The 17,469-nt window shown below is 42.8% G+C and overlaps 1 protein-coding gene and 1 pseudogene across 1 annotated transcript in view; one reads left to right on the forward strand and one right to left on the reverse strand.

Annotated features, from left to right (window-relative positions):
* FARS2 (phenylalanyl-tRNA synthetase 2, mitochondrial) overlaps nt 1-17,469 on the reverse strand; it is a 625,214-nt gene that overhangs the window by 336,414 nt on the left and 271,331 nt on the right. The gene's annotated exons all lie outside the window — the stretch shown is intronic.
* On the forward strand, nt 14,435-15,365 carry LOC114009254 (60S ribosomal protein L6 pseudogene; annotated as a pseudogene).

The following is a 17,469-nucleotide window of genomic DNA, read 5'->3' on the forward strand; positions in this document are numbered from 1 at the left end:
TCAAGTCGCCCTGGTGTCAGACGGGGCGCACCATGTGTACTGGTGGGACCAGACCCTGCCTTGGGGAATCCTCGAGCTGATTGAAGCCCTCATCTAATCTCCACATAATATGAGCGAACAAGATCACACGGGTATGATCTGCAATAGGATTCCAGGAATGCTATTTATTTTTCATTTCCCTTTCCTGAAGGGTCTTTGTTGGTTAAAAGCAAAGAGTCCTTGGAATAGCTATCGAACCAAAAGGATTCATTTTAAAATAGGTGGCTTGGTGCTGGGGTGGGTAACTGATTTATTTCAAGCATACATCTTCATTTACCTTCCATAAATGGAACTATTCAAGAGGAAATTAAAACTCCTGGGGTTTCCCTTTGGTTCATCTGAAATGAAGGGACATTTGGAATATTAGTCAGAGTATGCAAAGGTAAGCCAACGACTGCTGGGCTTTTACTAAAATTCTGACTCTTCCTATGGAGTCTCAAAAATATTCTTATACTCCGTTTCCCAAGATTAAAATAAGATCTACTTATTTGGGGCACTTTGCACTGGATCACAGAGTAAGGCCACGGCGAGACTTAATTAATATGAGTAATTCATTTCTAGCTCTTCCAGTGAGAGAGGGTTGGTGCAAGCTCAGGGATGAAGAAATGAGGGGCCGAGCGCCCTCTACTGCTGCTTCTAGGTCAGTCTCCCGGCGCCTGAAACCCCTCACCAGGGTCCACTTATAGTTAACAGGCTTCTCCGACTGGCTCAGAAGGTGCTTACTGATCAGTGAGAACAGGAAGAAAAGAGCAAAGAAAGCGGAAGAGAGCCAGGTAACGACAGACTGCTACAAACAGAATAGTCCCGTACCAAGACTACTCAGAGCACCTGAGGTTATTTAGAGCAAAGGGAGGGAGGTCTAGGAAAATTCTGAATGCTGAATTTTGCATCGTGAACAAAGATGAAAAAGTAATCTCTGACTCTTTTCCTCCAAACCAAGAATACCTGTAGCATCTTCTCCATTGGTCTATTTTCTAGAAAAGTCAAGTGAGGTCAAGGCTCATTTTTATTGGTATTTTTTGACAATCACAGTTTTAGTTAGTCCCCAACTTTATTTCTTAGTTTGAACAAATATCAGTTCATGCTCTATATAGAACTACACAAAACAGGGACCAGCAGTTAGTGTAATGGCTATGTCGCTGGACTCCCATGTAGTCGACTGCGGTTCGAGTCCCAGACCTGGTGGCTTAAATTCACGCTGGGCGTGTGTGCGTGTGTGCCCAAGATCCCAAGAGGAGAATGGAGAAGGGACTGAGGTGTGGCCGTCCCCCTGAGGGGGGGGTGATCTCTTGCTTTCTGTCTCTCTGTCTCTCTGTTTCTCTCTTTCTGGCGAGCGCATGCGCCCTACAGCAAAAACTTCTCCAAAAAAATAAAAAGAACTACACAAAACAAACTATACAGAACAAGTTCACTTTTAAGCCTAGGATGTAATTATTAATTATCCTAATAAAATGTTACCCATGAGAAAATATAACAACCTGAACATTATTTTTACCCTCTTGCTTCTATGTAAATAATGACCCTTAAGCAACACTTAACCAACTGAAATACAATTACAGCTGACATTGGGCAGTATACTGAAGAAATTCTGTTTCTTTATTGAAAAATAACTCCTTTTGAAAGATGTTCATGATCATAGCAGCAATAATAACACTATGCTGAATAATAGCACATCAAAATCCAGTATTTACTGAACTCCTATTCTCTTCTAGGGGCTTTCCATGCATCATTTTCATTTTTTGCAATTCTTCAAGGTCAATATTAAAGTGACCCCACTTTAGAGTTGAAAAGACTGAGACCCAGGAAGGAAAGTATGTTGTGCAAAGTCGCACAACTGAAAAGTGACAAAGCCAAAATTTGAATGGAGACTTTCTACATCCTAAACCCACAAAGTTGTTGGGACCAGCAGTTAGCGTAATGGCTATGTTGCTGGACTCCCATGTAGTCGACTGCTGTTCGTGTCCCGGACCCAGTGGCTTGAAAATCACGCCAGGCGTGTGTGCGTGCATGCCCAAGATCCTGAAAGGAGAATGGAGGAGAAGGGATTGCAGCGTGACCATCCCCTCTGGGAGGTGATTTCCCGCTTTCTGTCTCTATGTCTCTCTCTGTCTGTCTGGCGAGCGCACGCGCCCTATAGCAAAAATCTCTCAAAAAAAAAAAAAAAGAAAAGAAAAAGAAGATAGATAATAAGAAAAGAACATTTATTTTAATTTTTTCACAGGACATCATTAGTTTAACCTTGACCCGAGTCAGCGTCACAGAAACTCAGCTCCACTAAGGAACACCAGGGCCAGCACACAGAACATTCTACATGACTGAATCCCAGAGCCTGGCAGATGGCCTGTGAGTTGCTGGAGCGACAATTAGCAGCTAGCTGCTGGATTCTGACATGCTGGGATGGGGAAAAGGGGTTTTCTCGGCTCTGAGCAGTTGTCTAGGGAGAAGGCCAAGAAAGTATCCAATTGAGAAATTAGCTAGTGTCATCCCACTCCACAATGTCTTCGGTTGATGCCAGGAGGGACACGGGGCTGGAGTCTGACATGTGTGGGGTGCTGATACAAACAGAGAAGCTCAGGGTAGCAGAGCTCTGCAGAGGGCAGGAGCCTCTGTGGGCTCATGGAGTGGACATGGCCGTACACCCTGGCTGGTGGTGGGCACGCCAGCCCACGGAAAGGGTCAGAGTGGAAGTGGCAACGGTAGAGACTGGTCTCCGTCAAAACATTGCTGGAAGGAGCTCATGTCAGATTCCAGCCCTTGTCAAGGACCCTGACTTCATCAGGCTTAAGATGATGAGGATCCAGCAAACAGAGACTGGCAGGAAGGCGTATTTTCCCATTTTTCCCATCACACAACAGCTAGAAAGGGAGAATGGGAAGCCAAGACATTCTCCACATTTTACAGATACAAAGTCCGATACGGAAATCCTGGAGGTTCCTCCTTCTGAAAGGTTAAGGATTACACCCCTCCCACGTGACTCTGTAAAGACCAACGAAATTATCTTTTTATCTTACTATCATTTTCCCACGTAAAGTCAGGAACTAACCGCAGCAGTAGTATCTCATTCTTGCAGAAAGTGTGAACAACTTGCTAGTCATTAGGGAATGAAGTTATGTTGCCAGTTACGCACTTCATCGTGGGCAAAGGGTGGAAGATCAAGTGCTGATTCTCGGAATGGCATGGTTACATTTTATGAATGACAAGGCCCACTCTGAAACCGATTTAAAGCTTTCTGATTAACCTATATTTTAGAACATGCATATTCTTTCTGTAATATTTGGGGCTCTCCTTGGATAGTTCTCTCTTCCAATATGAAGCAATTGATGAGGATAAGAAAGACAATTTGATTATTCTGATAAGATACAACATTACCATCCCACAAATCATCCCTATATTTCATTATATGGCAGCTCTTGGTTCTTTTGTTTGTTTGTTTTTTGTTTGTTTGTTTTTTATCTCTCACCAGCCAAGGGCAAAAAAAGATCTAACTGGCATGATGCAAAAATCTTAAGTAACCCCGGTACTACAGATGTGAAATCGCTCACAACTTAGGAATATTATTTTGCAGAGTGCTACAGGATGAGAAATGCCACTCAGAAAAACCATGGGCTTTAATCTTGTTGACACAAAGGATCTCAACCACATCGCGGCTCTTAAGAGTCTATCTTGATGTACAGAATATAGCACTAGAATTCTTAGGTGGAGACTACCAAAGATTTTCTGCAGGGGAGGGACAAGATGCTCTGATACTTGGTGGCTGTAGGATTTTGGTACTACCTTTAGTCTCTCCAACAGGACAAAGGATAATAAATATTACACCAGTATCTAATCTACATAATCTACATAATGACATTCTGAAGTTAACCATATATATATATATATACACACATAAAAAGTTTTTTAGAGGTTTTTGCTTTAGGGTATGTGCTCTTGCTGGAGAGAGAGAGAGAGACAGACAGACAGACAGACAGACAGACAGACACAGTGAGAGGGAAAGTGAGAAATCACCCCTCCACGGGATATGGCCATGTGTCAATTGCTTTTTCTCCATTCTCCTCCTGGGATCTTGGGCATGCATGCACATGCACCAGTGTGATTTTGAAACCATGAGGTCTGAAACCAAACAGTGGTAAGCCATGTGGGAGTCCAGAAACATAACCTCTATGTCATCTGCTGATCCCAACCAGCAGATTATTATTATTATTATTATTATTGATTTTTTTAGAGATGTATGCTATAGTGTGCATGCACTCACCTGAGAGACAGACAAAAGGGAGAAATCACCCCCAGGGAGATGGCCACATTGCCATCCCTTCTCCCCCCTTTTCCTCTTGGGATTTTAGGGACACATGCACATGCACCCAGCATGAGTTTCAAGCCACCAGGTCCAGGATGGAAACCACAGTCAACCGCATGGGAGCCCAGCACCTTAGCTACTATGCCACCTGCTAGCCCCATGAAGTTAACCATATTATTAAGAAAATAATTGTTCTGGGGGGCCAGACAGTGGACCCACATGGAGTGGTGCCAGGTTTGTGTTCCTGGGGCCTCTCTCTATGCAATGAACACACACGCACAGGCGCATGATCCTGGCTGGCAAGAGTTGCTCTCCCCCCCCCGCCCCCCCATCTTTCTTCACAGGTCTCCTGACCTTTCTGCTTTTCTGTTGTGAAGCATCAGAGGCTGTCCAGATGCAAGTTCTACTTTATAGGACATTTTGGCCATGAGATTCATGAGTCAAATAAACCTCCATTCTTTGTAAATCAGTCTCAGGTATCTCTGTTAGTAGCAGGATGACAGACTAAGACAGCTCGTAAAGAAAGAAGTCTCTGCAGCATACAGCTGAGGAGCCCAGTGTTCTGGGCTCAGGGAACCCATGGAAGAGCCGGCAAGGGTGCCAACTCCATCTGGGCTCTCTCCCCAAACCCAGCACTTCTCCTCTGAAGGTAGTTATCAGTGCCTGGCGCCAGAATCAAGAGGGGTGCTGCTGCAGCAGATACCCTACTCCCAGCCTGAATCCAAATCTCTGAGGGATCTGCATTTTTATCAAGCTCCCCAGGGTTGAGAATTAGGACACTAATGGCTGAATCCCTTTGCCAGCAGGCCTGAGAACAAGCTCTCACTGGATGGGAGGGTGCCATCAGGACCATTAGGAAGTCTCAGGTTCTCAGAGCTGATGTGAAACTGAAATAAATCCGGGGAATAACAAACAAAACCTCCAATGAGGTGCATAACACACACCTTAGCTTCCTGCACCAGACACTTGTTAATTAAGTTTTCAGAGCTAAGCCTGGGGAGACGGAAGTGACTAAGACACAATTCCTTCCTTTAGGAAGCTCCAAACCTAGTGAGGGAAATAGAAATAAAACTTGGAAATCATACGAGTATAGCAGCGGCATTGGAAAAACAAACACGAGAGTATTTTAGAAATATAAATAAAGGCTCCATCAGGCCTGGGGAGGGGACAGAAATGCAAATGGAGGGACAGAGACAGGGCCTGTGAAGACTTAGCAGAAGAGAAGCAGCTTAAGTCTTTAAGGATGAGTAGAAATTAGGGAGGGAAAGGAAAAGAGAGTACAGAGAGAAGGAATGGCATGTGAAAGTTATGGAGGGAAAGGGAAGGAGCAGAGAACTACACATGATCCATCACCTTTGAAAGAACGGAACTATAAAGGAGCGGTGTGTGAGAAATGAAGCCTCAGAAGTATGAAAGAGTAAGAACAAAGAGGCGAATATATTCTGCCACAGGCTACTTACTACAGGGTTATTGAGATATACGAAAATGAGGCTAAGGTTCGGCTTGGGAGCACCGTTCATTGCAGCTGGACTGCAAGCTGGAAGACATACGTCCGGCTGCAGGTTCAATACCCAGGTCATCTTGAAAACACTCTGGGCATTGGAAGGTGTCCAATATCCCAAGGATCTGGAGGCTGGGGAAAGAGGACTGCTGTGGGGGAACCAGCAGATGGCAGGCATAATGGTTAGATCACTGGACTTCCTCTTTATTGACTGTGGTTCGAGTCCTGGACCAAGTGGCTTAAAACTCATACTGGGCCCATATGCATGTGTACCCAAAATCCAGAGAGGAAAATGGAGTAGAGGGAATTACAGTGTGGCTATCCCCCCTGGGGAGTGACTTCTCGCTTTCTGTCTCTCTAAAGAATACAGGTGCTCTACAGCAAAAATTTCTCAAAAAAAAGAGAGAAAACTGCAGTGGGACAAGACCCTGTTCAAGGTGTTTTCTCTCCCCCAGCCCCCTGTCCTTCCCTCATGTGTGGTCACATATCCCCATTAAAACTAATAGCAAGGGTAAGATCGATTCTTCTGTAGTGAAAGTATAATTGACCTGGCAATCCAGATAGGAGTCAGTAATATTTTTAAAAAATAATAAGATGGTTATGAAGAGGTCATCATGACATAGATATTATTAGTCACCAGGAAAATCATGATGTATTTTTCTATGCAAAAAAAAAGTGTCATGACTTTCCTGATGACTCAATGTATTTTTATAATAAAAAAGCTAAGGATGCTTATACTAAATAATCCCCCAAATGTATTTATACCTGTGAGAAAAAAAATATATTTTCTAGTGTTTGTCAAGTAATTTGACAGTTACAACAGGCTTAAAGGACTAGTTTTCGGGACCAGCAGTTGGCGTAATGGCTATGTTACTGGACTCCCTTGTAGTGGACTCCAGTGGCTTAAATTCACACCAGGCGCATGTGTGTGTGTGTGTGCCCAAGATCCCAAGAGGAGAATGGAGGAGAAGGGATTGCGGCATGGTCATCCCCCCCTGGGGGGTGATTTCTTGCTTCCTGTCTCTCTGTCTCTCTCTGCCTTTCTGGCGAGTGCATGCACTCTATAGCAAAAACCTTTCCAAAAAAAAAGGAACTGGTTTTTGTGAAAGCACTTATGCTGAAATGACTATAGAAGGTACCACTGGATTGAGAATTAGCAATGTGCCCATCTGTACATAGTTAAATGAAACACAGAAAAGAAAGACTTGCCAGGAATCTTAAAAACCGTTAAGAGAGAAATCAGTTGGCGATGCAGTCTGAACCTAATGGAATAGTTCCACTACAGTAGCCAGGTTCTGAACTGTTAGTTAGATGACAATGAGCAAGAATAGAAAACAGCTATACTCTGCAGGTAAGAGGAGCAGATGGCTTAAAACTCACGCTGGGCGCGTGTGCGTCCGTGCCCAAGATCCCAAGAGGAGAATGGAGGAGAAGGGATTGCGGCATGGCCATCCCCCCCTGGGGGGTGATTTCTCGCTTTCTGTCTCTCTGTCTCTTTCTGTTGGTCTGGCGAGCGCATGCGCCCTATAGCAAAAACCTCTCAAAAAAAAAAATAAAATAAAATAAAATAAAAATGCCCGCAGAAGATTAAAAAAAAATCTACCCACTAAATTTTCAAAGTCCTACATACTTTTGATAATTGAGTTCTGCCTTCCCCACACTCCATAACCTAGACTCTTCCTTACACAAGGCAACTTGAAAAAGTTGGTAAAAAAAAAAAAAATTAAAGTATAAGCTTTAATAAAATCTATGCATAGTTTTCACAATTTACATTCTCCATGAATGCCTGAAAGTCCTCTCATGGCTAACCTAAAGCTCTACTACTACAGTTTACACGATTCTTCTAGTTGTATCTTGAAGTACACTCGAAAAGTATATCATCCTTTCATAGAAACGTGGCTAGTTTGTTATTTTCAGTTGATTCAAACTAAATCATTTAACTCATGATGATTAAGCCATTGAGCTCTCTGAAACACAGTTCTCTTTCTTCACTTTCTTTTTCTTTTTTTTTTTTTTTTTAATTTCCAGAGGGCACATGCAGAGAGAAACAGAGAGACAAAGAGAGAGAGAGGGAGAAAGCGACCTCCAGTGCGACATGGTCATGCCGCAATCCCTTCTCCATTTCTCCATCCTGTTGGCACTTGGAGCCTATATGCACACTTGCCTGATGCTTTTTTCACGTCACCAGGGCCAGGATTCAAAATGCACAGCTGGCCCTGTGGCATCTGGCTCCTCTTAACAAATAGGCCATGGGATGAGTGCCTTCTTTTTCTTTAACCTATAGAAGTAATTTTCCTTAGCTTGGGGTTGCTGTGCATTCTGAAATTGTTCAAGTTTTTTAAAAGGGAAAGGATTCTGGTACAGCCACTGTGGTCTCAGTTACAGGGCTCCAGTACAGTATGAGTTTATTTAATGAAAGGAAAACAGACATATATCAGACTGAGAAAACAAATTGGAGCTCTATTAAGGAACATTCTCACCATTGGCAAACAGATAAAGGTAGGGGGGGCATCTAAAATAGAGAAGGCGGGGCCAGCAGGTGGTGTGATAGATAAGGGCGCTGGATTCCCACATGGCCAACCATGGTTCAAGTCCTGGACCTGGTGGCTTGCTTTCTCACTTCCTCTTTCTCTCTCTCTCTCTCTCTCTCAAATAAAAAGAAAAAAATAACAATAACAAATGTAAATAAATAAATAATTCTTTAAAAAATTTAAAATAAAATAGAGAAGGCAGAGTAACAAAGTGACCTGGCAATTTCCAGCAAAACTTGACCCTGGCAGGGGCCAGTAGGTGGTGTGGTGGCTATGGCACTGGACTTCCACATGACCTAGCAGTTGAAGTCTCAGACTCAGTGACTTAAAAATCACACCTGGTGCATGTGCATGTGAGTCCAAAATCCCAGGAAGAGAAGGGATGGTGGCATGGCTATTCCCACATGGGGTGATTTCTCCTTTCCCTCTTACTATCTCTCTTTGGCAGGTACACATGCCCTATGGCAAAAACCTTAAAAACGACAACAAAGCTTGACCCTGGTAGAATCACTTTTTGCTCCAGTGTAGACACTCCTCACTTAACAATCCAGGTTCTGTGGTACCAGCAGTTAGCGTAATGGCTATGTCACTGGACTCCCATGTAGTCGACCGCGGTTCGAGTCCCGGACCCAGTGGCTTAAACTCACACCGGGCACGTGTGCATGCATGCTCAAGATCCCAAGAGGAGAATGGAGGAGAAGGGATTGAGGCATGGCCATCTCCCCCTGGGGGGTGATTTCTCGCTTTCTATCTCTGTGTCTCTCTGTCTTTCTGGTGAGTACACACACCCTATAGGAAAAAACCTCTCAAAAAAGAAAAAAAATACAACCCAGGTTCTGGACCTGGTAGCCTAGGTCATTAAGCAGATTGGTTGATAAGTGAGGAGTTTAAAGGTGGATGTCTTGTGGTGTGTCATGGAGCCATAGGGTGTATATTTTTCTTTTTTAGGTTTTTGTCCTAGGACACCTGGGCTTGCTGGAGAGAGACAGAGAAGGAGTGTGAGAAATTACCCCAAGAGGGGATGGCCATGTCACAATACCTTCTCCTCCATTCTCGGGGGATTTGGGGCACACATGCATGCTCACATACTTGGAGTGATTTTCAAGCTGCCAGGTCCAGGACTTGAACTGTGGTTGGCCATGTGGGAATCCAGCACCTTAATCAGCATGCTACATGCTAGCTCAGGTACGTATTTTGCAATACATACAATTCACTAGAATACTGGAATTGTATCCATACTACAAGTATATAATAGACAAGTGCCAGAAAGGAACAATACACACCACAACACAACAATATAAATCCGGCATAACTGCTTTAATTTATTCCAAATATTATTGGGTAGTCGGAAGTCATGACTCATGTTTACATAGGAAACTACATCATGACTTTCATGACAACCCAATACTGTGGGTGCCCAAGAAGGTACAAATGTATAAATAAAACATGTAGCCAGCCTTGTGTGACTATAAATGCTGCATGTAGTGAATACTAACTGACTGTGGGAAGGAAAAGAAGACTAAGAAGAGGGGTCCCCGAAACACACAGACTGAGAAAGGAGATTCCTCTCACTGCAGAACTGGTTGTAAGTCTGAGCGGTCATGACCAAATGGGTCGTTAAGGAAGAAGTCTGTGTGAAGAGGACAATGGCATAAGCTGTCAGCCCACAGTTCCCAGAAACTCCACCCAGACAGCCCTGATGATCTGGAACGTTAGCAAGAGAGCCTGTCAAGGTCATGGCTGTCCATCTGCACAAGTGTGAGGCCTACACATATGGTTAGCCAGCTGCTGACAAACGCTGCCATTCTGCTGAGTCACTGTCCCTTCCCCACACTCAACAGGATGGCAACTGAAAAAACTATTCTTGTGTATCTCAAATGCAACCCTGGTCCTCTAACAGGGCTAATTTCCCTTTGTCTTTCTAGGCAACATTACACAGCAGGTGCTCAATAAATTTTGCTAAACAAGTGAATGAACTAGCCAATGAAAGGACATATGAGCCCAAACCCCAATTATCTTACACATTTTTATGAGAAGGACAACTCCCAAGTTCCACAGATGCCTGAAGCATTTTCTTTTTCTTTCTTTTTTTTTTTTTGGAGGCGAGATCAATACCTGGATATTTGTCTCTTATCTTGAGCTCTGTTGCAGGGAAGGCAAGGTCTAGGGCAAACTTGAATACCCTGGGCTGGCCTGGGAGAAAGGACTAAAGGGTCAAACCCAGTCTGGTTAGTCCAGTGGGAGAGGACATGTCCTAGTGGGGAATTCCTTGGGATCAAAGGAAGATTTCTACCTGAAAGGAAGGGAGAAAGGGGGCTGCAAGAGTTTACTGCAGATGGGCTGACTCACCAGAGATAACAACCGAACAAACCAGATAATGTAAAATACCACCTGGTTACTGTCTCAGGACCAGCTTCATCACCCTACCCTAAATCCCTTTCCTTTAAAAGTCTAGACAACGTCCTTCAAGGCCTATACAAGTCTCGTGTCTAGCCCCTTTCCTTCTTTTGGAAAGTGATTAATAAATCTTTTCTACACACTTAACGGAGTCTGTGAAGTCTTTCACAGTCAGTGACCCAGATCACCTGAACAGTTGGGAAATGAAGAAATGAGCAGCAATTGTTCAACCTCCACGAGAGCTACACAGCCTCATTTACAGAGGATGGAGAATAGCAGTCAGATGTGTACACCTTGTTGGGATGCAGAATATGAGCAAGGAATGCTGCTGGTCATGCTGGCATTGCCAGTCTCGGACCCCTGCAGCCCCCTGCAGCCCCCTGCAGCCCCGAGCTCCTGCAGCTCCTGACCTTGCCACAACCTGTGAGCACCCTGCCCCAGGTCCCTGTAACTGCAGAGTTTTGCTAGCTTGGCAAGCTTCAAAGGGGTTGAGCAAACAAACAGGTGGGTGAAAGCAACCCTTGCACAGGAACTTCAGGGTCTGCTCTTGCTCTCCCCCTTGGGCCCCTCCCTTGTCAACAAGTCAGGCCATGGAAAATTACTGACAGCACTTCCTTATCCCTTTCCCTGCTTAAAAAAGCACCTCGCCCCCAGGCTCAGGGTCCTTGTTGGTGCCTGCTGCATCAGGTATTCGCTTGGACCCCAGCTAGCTGGACAATGAAGCCTCTCTTGCACTTGCATTGTTGTCCTCTCTGCGTCACCTGGGATTAGATCAATTCTGAACCTAACAACCTCAGGTCAGAGGCTGCATCTTGGTCCACTCCACTCCAAGTGGACCAAGTGCCTGATGTGAATTTCCTGCAAGAGAACAACCCCTTGCAAAACACCCTGTGCCTGAAGATACTAACAAGACTGCACTACCTTTAGAAAGATTTCACTAGTGTTCTTTCACAAGGCCACTCCCAGTTGACTGTTACTGGGAGAGGGGAAATAGAAAATTAGCAATGTAAAGCAAAGGAAAATGAAAGCAATCTACAGATGAAACATACTATTAAGGAACTCTACCATGCAGAATTAGTAAAGCATTTTTCATACATAGAAGCAACAACGACAAAAAAATGGCATGTGTGATGTGCCTTAATCTAGGGTTTTTTTTTTTTTAAGAAAACAAAACTGCTCATAAATAGCACATACCTAAACAACATACTTTGTTGACACTGTTTATGTATTTATGCCATAGGCATGAGAAATGAAATCCACAGATAATCTGTATTATTAAAGTTTTATCACACCTATTACTGTTGTAAATTTTTTTTATGATATTTTCAATAAAGGCATAGCAATATAATTGTGTTTTCTTTCTCCTTACAAAGACAAAGCGACAAAACAAACCCACTACACTGTAGAACGGAATTCTTTTGTTAGTTTTCTTAGGAATGACAATGGGTTGGCCTAACACAATGTATGAAAATGGACCCACACCAAGGTATATAAGGTACGGTTTAAGAACACAGGAATGAGAAAAGCTTCTTCCTTCTTCGCAAGTCCCAGAAATCCATCAAGCCTTCTAGAACTAATGAGCAAGTTTAGCAAGGTCACAGATACAAGATCAATATATAAAAATCAATCATATTTCTATTTGCTAGCAAAGAACAATTAAATTAGAAAACCAAGTCTGTTCACAATATCATCAAAAAGAATAAAATACTTACAAATAAATGTTGGAAAATAAGTACAAGACTCATATACTGAGCACTATAAAAAGCTGCTGAGAAAATTAAAAATGATCAATTCAGAGGTCCAAATCCCACCTCCAGCTTTTATAAATACAGTGTAACTGAAATAGTGTCTCTCATTGTCCATGCTACTTGCATACTACAAGGGCAGAGTTGAGTGGCCCACAAAAATAAATTCTACCAAACCCTTAAAGAAAAGGTTTGTCAACTTTTCATCTAACTAAACGTAGAGACATTCCATGTTAACGCAATACTACTAAGATGGCGATTTTCCTCATAATAATCCACAGATTCAATGTAATTCCTTCTGAAATCACAAATGTTTTAAAATACATATAAAATAAACAAGCTGATTCTAAAATTGGTATTGAAACACAAAGGAGCTAAAATACCAAAAAAAAAAAAAAATTAGAAAAAAAGAACAAAGTTTGAGAACTGACACTACCCAATTTTTAATATGCTATTAAACCAAAATAAAGACTGTGGTACAGCTTATAGATTTTTTAACAAAGATATCAAGGCAATTCAATGGGGAAGAATATTCTTTTCAACACATGGTTGTGGGACAAATGGATATACACGCTCAAAAAAAAAGAATTTAGAACTTTCCTTATACCACGCACAAAATTTAAGTCAATAAGAGTAATATACTTAAATGAAAGCGATAAAAGAAAAAAACTTCTAGATGAAAATATTGGAAAAAATCTTTTGACTTGGGTTTATTCAATGAGTTTTGAGGTCTAATACCAAAGAGGACAGAAGTCTGGCTGGTTTTTCCTACTTCCTAAATCCTTTCCAGAGGGCTGAGAGGGACTCATACCCACAAACATTACCAGACCATTTTGATCCATTGGTAACAGGATTCTTTCTACATTCTGCCCCTGGCACAGTATCTTTATGATGTATATTAAGTCACCTTAGCTCTGTTAAAGTACATTCTTTTCTGACCTCAGCAACCTTTCTTTTCTGATCTTCAACTGAAAAACCGTAAAACCCACCTATAACCTACAAGTCTCCTTCCTCACATCCCACCTTTATGGACCAGACCAATGGAAAAACTCTTCACTAAAATCCAAACCCTGTCTCTCTCTCTCAAAATCAAATAAAAGGTACCCCTACCTGATGACCCCGAGAGAGGCATGTTTTGTCTCCTCTCCGGGCCTAGGTCACTCATATTCTGCTTTAAAATAAACCAAATTAATTATTATTTTCTGTCGACACCAAAAACATGACCCATAAATAAATAAATAAATAAAATGATAAGCTGGATTTACCAAAATTTAAAACAATCATACTTTCCACTAAGAAAATAAAAAGACAAGCCACAAGACTAGGAGAAAACATATATGTAAATTATATAATAAAGACCATATGTCCTGGTCTTTATTATATACAGTAGTATATCACAACTAAATAATGAGACAACTCATTAGAAATGGGCAAGACATTTAAATAGACATTTCACCATGTAAAAGAAATGGCTAAGAAGCACAGAAAAAGATGCTTAGCACATCATATTCACAAGGAAAATGTGAAAACTATCAGAAAATACCTCCGCTCTCCCACTAGAATGGCTATAATCAAAATGTCACACGATATAAGGTATTGAAGAAAATGTAGAAAAACTAGAAGCCACACTGACGGGAACATAACATGGTACAGTGACTTTAGAAAACACTGCAGCAGTTTCTTGAAGTCGATCTTAAGGCTACCACTCAACCAGTAATTCTAATCCTGGGTATCTACCTAAGAAAAATGAAATCACACATCCATACAGACTTGCATGTGAATGTTCATTAACAACATTATTCATCACAAACCAAATCTGAAATCTCATTGCCCATCAACTGGTGGATAAATAACATACATGTATGAAACTATTCAACAACAGAAGAGACAAACTGCTGAGACACACTAATAGGATGGACTGTAAAACATGCTGAGCAAGCGCTTTCCCACTATCCAAGATGGCCGTGAAAAAGTTGAGAAGCAGGATACTAAGGAGAAGAAACCTGAAGCCAAGAGGGCTGATGCCAGTGGCAAGGTTAAAAAGGGTGACCCCCAGGCTAAAAAGCCTAAGAAGGGGAAGCCCCATAGGAGCCGAAACCCCGTTGGGGCATCGGCAGATACTCCCAGTCTGACATGTGTTCCGGGGAGGCCATGGACAAGAGGAAATACTCGGCCACTAAATCCAGGATCAAAAAGAAAAAAAAAGGAGAAGGTTCTTGCGACGGTCTCAGACCAGTTGGTGGAGACAAGAATGGTGGTACCCATGTGGTTAAACTTTGCAAAATGCCTAGGTATTATCCTTCTGAAGATGTCCCTCGAAAGCTGTTGAGCCACGGCAAAAGCCCCTCAGTCAGCATGTGAGAGAGCTGCGAGCCAGCATCACTCCTGGGACCATTCTGATCATCCTCCCTGGACGCCACCGAGGCAAGAGAGTGGTTTTCCTGAAGCGGCTGAGCAGTGGCTTGCTACTTGCAACTGGACCGCTGGTTCTCAATCGAGTTCCACGGCGTAGGAAACACCAGAAATTTGTCATCACCGCCTCCACAAAAATTGATATCAGCAAAGTAAAAATCCCAAAACACCTCACCGATGCTTACTTCAAGAAAAAGAAATTGCGGAAGCCCAGACACCAGGAAGGTGAGATCTTCAACACAGAGAAGGAGAAATACGAGATTTCAGAGCAGCGCAAGGTTGATCAGAAAGCTGTGGATTCGCAAATTTTACTAAAAATCAAAGCTGTTCCTCAGCTCCAGGGCTACCTGTGATCTGTGTTTGCCTTTACAAGCGGAGTGTATTCTCACAAATTGGTGGTCTACATTTTTTGCCGAGAACCTAATGAAATAACTGATCATATATGAGAACAACAAAAACGAACAAAGAAGAATGCTGAGCAAAAACAAAGCTAAATGTAAAAGGCTACATATTGGATGACCCCAGTTTTACAAACTGTCTAAGAAAGACGAATCTATGGAAACAGAAAGCACATAGAGGGTACCTGCAGTTAAGGGGATGCGGGGAGAGCAGTGGCTGGCTATAAATAGACACGAGAAAAATTACGTTTTTTGCTTTGAGAAGTTTTTGCTATAGGGCGTGTGTGCTCGCCGGAAAGACAGAGAGACAGAAAGCGAGAAATCACGCCCCAGGGGGGATGGCCACAATCCCTTCCTCCCCAGTCTCCTCTCGGGATTTTGGGCATGCACACACACGTGCCCGGCGTGAGTTTAAGCCACCGGATCCAGGACTCGAACCACGGTCAGTTACATAGGAGTCCGACAACATAGCCATTCACTAACTGCTGGTCCCAGACACAAGAAAAATTTGGGGGTGAAGGAAATGTTCTAACTGAATTGTGGCAATAGCTGCAAACTCTACAAATTTACTAAAAATAATCTTTGAATCTTATACTCACAATGGGCAAATTTTCTCTTATACAAATCATTTCTCAGGAAAGCTGTTAAAAACCATTTAAGTGCAGGGAGAAAAACTGGCCGCAAAGAAATGATCAGAAGGTAAAATGGCTTCAGAATTCTAAATAGGAACACTGGAATCTATACAATGATGTCCGACATTTTAAGGGAAAAAGATTTACACAAAATACTATTTCTATGAAATGTTAGGCCTTGACAAATTACTGTGCAAACGTCAGGACAGAGTAAACAGCTATGTAAGGACTTAAGGAAATTGTTTCTCCTGCATCCTTTCTCAGAGAGCCACGGGAAGATAACAGCCATCAAAACAAAGGAGTAAACATGCACGCACATCCCGAAGCCCTGACGTGGTGTGCACAGTGGCATGGCACTCGGTAATCGTTTCTTTCCCTGTCTGTCTCTCTGTACTACAAAGCCTGGGAAGCTAAACACTGCACTTCCCAGCCTTCTTGACCACTGGGTTCTTCAAGCAGTTAGTTCCCTCCAACTATTACAAAAGCACTTAACCAAGACTTAAGAAGTCTCTCCCTCTTTGGCTCCCTCTGCTGGTCAACACGGCATCAGGGTTAAGGGGTTGCTTTGACTTGCTCCAGCATCCAGTCACCAGACAACGGGTTCTGATCCTTGACAGCACATAGTGCAGAAAGTTCCTGAAGTGACAGTCATGGAGATGGGCTCCTGGCTCCCTCCCATCCCAGTGCAGCAGAGGAAGCAGCATCCCAGAGAGAGCTATGTGGTTTGAGGACATTGCTGGAAACCCAGTGTCAAGCCCACTCCTCCAGCCTTTCCATTGATTCGGAAGGCACCTAATCTTTATTTTAAGCCCCTCTCTCTTTAAAATCTCTAGTATGGTTTCTGTCTCCTCCAACTGAACCCCTGAATAATACAACACACGGGAAGGCACAGGAAGCCATATGGCCCCTGGAAAAGACAGGCATAGGGAACTTTCGCCAGTGTGGAAAAGAGAGCGAGAAGGTGTTCCCTGAGTTGCTGGGTGAGGCCAAGAGCCTGCCCGGACAGGAGCAGGTGAGGAAGCTCTGGGAATGACAAAAGACCAAGTGACAGAATTACGTACGCGAGTGTACGGAAAGTAGGTTGAGACCATTTGCACAGAATGTGATTTGGAGTTATGAAAAGCATAAAGCCAAAAGGACTCAGTGAAAAGTTACGTAGGAGAGAAAAAGGTAAACGCTCTTTACTGAGTATTTCACATGCATAACATTCCATCGAAATTACCAAATGCAGATCTATCCCAAATTAAACTCTACTACAGAGACGTTGGGGTGAAAAGGGTGCTTCTGGTCTCTTCTGGGGTCAGGGTAGAGAAGAAATGGTTAAATCCTCATATTTTGTGTTTTATCATCAAAAGAGAATATTGAACATAAGTCAAGTTTATTTATTTTGACTATTCAAAATAAATATTGAAAAGAAGTTGAGAAGCAGCCATGTGAGCCTGCAGCTTAGACAGAGTGATGTCTAAGGATCAGATGTCAGTATAGACATTAGACGCCTCTAGGGAGGCAGATATGGGAAG

Source organism: Tupaia chinensis, unplaced genomic scaffold (genome assembly GCF_000334495.1).
Source record: "Tupaia chinensis unplaced genomic scaffold, TupChi_1.0 Scaffold000048_1, whole genome shotgun sequence".
NCBI classification, from domain to species: domain Eukaryota; kingdom Metazoa; phylum Chordata; class Mammalia; order Scandentia; family Tupaiidae; genus Tupaia; species Tupaia belangeri.